At 38.6% G+C, this 3,908-nt stretch overlaps 1 long non-coding RNA gene across 1 annotated transcript; it reads right to left on the bottom strand.

Annotated features, from left to right (window-relative positions):
• Positions 1-1,154: 1,154 nt before the first annotated feature.
• LOC144586833 (uncharacterized) lies at positions 1,155-3,453 on the bottom strand. The gene is made up of 2 exons (XR_013541887.1): positions 3,283-3,453; positions 1,155-2,048 (listed from the first exon to the last, which is right to left on the bottom strand). It is a non-coding gene; the product is annotated as an uncharacterized LOC144586833 (long non-coding RNA).
• Positions 3,454-3,908: the final 455 nt, after the last annotated feature.

The raw sequence follows: 3,908 nt of genomic DNA, 5'->3' as shown, positions 1-3,908 counted from the left end.
TGCTTTGTCTCCCCTCCACAACACCACCATTTATAATACTCTTCCTTCTGAAATTTAATTGGTTCTGTATTCATCCGGACAGGGTCCTGTATTCAAGCACAGTTTCATTAGCTCCTCAGGAAATAGGAAAATTTTTTCTAAAAAAAGATGACAACATCTTGAAGAAATCCTAAGTCTATCATTATTCCTTCTGCCTATGCTGGCTGGGCTATTCTGGGAGTTACAGCCCCCCAAAGTAACTTTACTTGTAGGCAAATTGATGTTGAGTTGTGTTTGCCTCCCCATATTTATAGTTTTGTCAAATGTTTACATTTCCTTTCATCTGTAAACAACTTAATTTTGCTGGTGCTGTCAATTATAGAGACTAGATTCACAATAAGAACATTTATAATGGAAATTTTATTGCTTTTACAACTCCTGTAAAATAGAGTTCCTGTAAATCAGAATCTAACAAGCTGCCACCATGATGATAAGCATTATTATTTTGACTAACATTTGCTAAGCCATTAAGACTAGAGATAGGGGAATTCATATCTGAACATGAATATCCCGGCACAGATAGAGTTAACAAGGGTCCGCCCCCCCCCCCGGGCTAGATTGTCCACCTACGCTTCCAATGGCAGCGGCAGTTTCGCTCATCCTTCCAATCGTTTCAGGAGCACCACTCTTTTCCTGCTTGGCTAGCCACTCCAGGCAAGGTGAGGAAAAGTCTCCCTGCACGGATGCTAAGTGGCCAGATGAGCAAGAAGAAAGCGGAGCTCCAGGAGTGATTAGAAGGATGAGGGAGGCCACTGCTGCCATCAGAACCATGAGTGGACAGTCCGGCCCCAGGGGGCGGACCCTCGTTAACTCCACCTGTGCGGGGATATTCATATACAAATATCCCCACCTCTAATCAGGTTACACTAGATCTAAATTACAGGATCTAGTAAAATAAGATAGAGCAAGTTACTGGATCTGCAGATTCAACTTATCAGTCATATTAACACATTGCAAAAATTGACATAATGTTGTAATTATTTCAATACTCTTTCAATTCTCTTATTCATCTGGGCTTTTTTTTTTCATTTGCAAATATGTTCAGTCATCAGGTATGAAAGAGATTCTTTTGCAAGGCAATATTATTATACAGTGAATTTGCTTCCAGGCTCATCTGGAGAGCTGGCTGGTTGTTTTGCAGTAGTTTTTAGTAAGCTGCTGTTTAAACCTCATTTTAAAAATACAGTGTACATGTTTAGGACTGCTTTTTCTGCACCCCCTTCATTATTTCAGCACTATATATTCGAAATTTTATATCTCAACAAGGTTAGGAAAATTGTATTGACAGTACAGTTTGGCCTTTACAATTTATTTTTAATTTGATATGTCTTGAAACATGAGAATGGAGAATGACATTGAAATGTCATCCAGTGCTAGAAGAAATGAACCTCCCAACACTCAAAGGGGGAAAAGGGAATGAAAGAAAAGAAAATCAAACCACATAGTCACCCTGTAACCAGAATTCTTGCACAATAATGGAAAAGAGACACAAATTCCATTTCCTGGTGTTCTGGCTAAAGGAAAACTTTCAGAATAAGGCTTATTTTGGACCATCTAATATGATAATGAGTTTGTAATAGTATGCTGCAGGGTACTATTACCAATATTAATTGGAATGGTAGTAAGTATCTCTCTTCCTACTCTCTTAGTTGGTAGAGATACCCAGTCCTCCTGTTATCAGGATCAGGCAACTAGCAAACAGTTTTGCTGATGACTCTATGCAATAGCTATTTCAAGGCTACAGTATGTGCATTATTTGATTTGACGATTATGTTTCTTTAATTTGGAGAAGCAGTTTGTGTTTGTGTTCTGTCATGATTCTTTTCAGAAAACAAATCCCACATGAATATAAAAAGCTAAACAATTGAAAAGTGGATTCAAAAATCTATAGGGATATGTTCAAAGGGACAAAGCCATCAGTTGCATCCATTACCATACGTTTTAGTAGGAGGCTTCAGCTTTGTGGTACAAGTCACACAAAGCCCTCTGCGAAGCTGTAATAGAACAACCTGCAAATCCAAACAAAGATCAATTTTCCTTCCAGTCAATTTGAAACTGTTAAGTTTAAAGACTTCCTTCCATAACAGTTTATTCATTTATTATTTATTCTTGTATTGTTTGTATTCCTTTCTCCCAATGGGGAGATCCAGGATGGCTCACAACATTAAAACAAGTAAAACTAAAAACAAAATCAATTGTGAATTTAAAAAGAATGAAACTATAATATGTATTTAAAATATTTTACCCCACCTTTCTCTTTTAAAAAGGACCCAAGGTGGCTTACATGATTAAAAACAGTAACTATACAAATATTTAAAAAGAAAGAAACAAAGAATATATTTAAAATGGTAAATAAAATTATTATTAAAAACATATTTAAAAACAACAAAGCACAATAATCCATTTAAAAAAAAACCTCACAAAGAGAAAGAGTGTCTGAAGAGAAAAGTCTTTGTCTGCTTGTGGAAGGACAATAAAGATGGGGCAAGTCTGGCCTCCAGTGGGAGGGAGTTCCAGAGTCTATGGGCAGCAAGAGAGAAGATCCTCTCCTGTGTCTCCTCCAAATGCACCTGTGAAGGTGGTGGGACCAAGAGAAAGACCTCCCCTGATGATCTTAACACCTGTGCAGGCTCATAGAGGGAGACATGGTCTTTTAAATGGTTTGGGCCCAAGCTGTTTAGGGCTTAATAGGTTAAAGCCAGCACTTTGAATTGTGTCCAGTGACAGATTGGAAGCCAATGGAGCTGCTGTAAATGGGACAGCAGTGGTGGTGTTTATGTGATCCCTTTAATCAGCCTCAGTTAACAATCTAGCTGCAGCGTTTTGGAACTGGTAAAGTGTCCAAACATGTTTCAAAGGCAGTCGCCATGTAGAATATGTTACAGTTATTAAATTATTTAAAATACATTAAGTATTTTAAAACATTTAATACTTCAAAAGCAAACTACTCAGCTAAAAAAAAAAAACAACCACAAGCATCCAGGGATTCAGTCATGCTTATTAAAAAGCCTGCCTGAAGAAGAGAATTTTCAACTGTTGGTGGAGGGGGGCTCACCTAAGCTCCTGAGCTGTTGTAACTGGGGCAGCCACAGCTATCCTGTGGCCAATAAATTTGGCTTCTTGCTTATCCAGTTCCATTATGATTTGCCTCAAAGATCATTGTAAACATTGCAAATGCAACAATATACAAACAGATAAAAACACAGTGTTTCAAAGAAACATTACAGAAACTGGCACATTCACCTAAATATCCTGGTCAGTAGTTTGCTGAGCTTGCACTGAGTGGAAAGTGCAGCAATGCAAGATTGCACTGCTTGCAGAAGCGTTGCTTAAGTGAGGGACGTGTTCTTTCATGAAGATCACCACTTGCACATTGTCAATGTCTGCACCAGTGGCACTGGGGGGACTTCCCACCTGGTGGGGGGGAAGAGAAAGAGAGAGAGAGGTGGGCAACTCATGCCAAAGTCCAAGGACAACTGAACAACCATATTTTTTCTGTCCTCCTGTATGCTGATAAGGCTTAGAGAGCAAGAACGGGATACCCATGATACTGTAACTGGGAATCACAGAAGAGTTTGTTTAGATGGCATTTTGAAATATATAGTGGTGCCATTTCCCCAAATCTGTATCACTTAAGAAATCAAATGTACCGCACTGTTAAGTAACTACAATATCAACAGATACATGTACCAGAAAATCCATTTACTTCCAAATTAGCCTATGTTCTGGCATACTCAATTCTTCAGTACAGGATGTGGTCATTTACTTGAGAGAACACTCAAACATGCTACTCCTCATGCGTGTTCAAACCAGTAAGCCAAATAACATAACTTGGCTCTTACCTATGGAATGGGGGAATTTCTGGTCTT

This window comes from Pogona vitticeps, chromosome 2 (genome assembly GCF_051106095.1).
Source record: "Pogona vitticeps strain Pit_001003342236 chromosome 2, PviZW2.1, whole genome shotgun sequence".
Taxonomy (NCBI): Eukaryota; Metazoa; Chordata; class Lepidosauria; order Squamata; family Agamidae; genus Pogona; species Pogona vitticeps.
The sequence above is the reverse complement of the archived record's forward strand: the minus strand, read 5'-3'. Positions and strand labels throughout refer to the sequence as shown.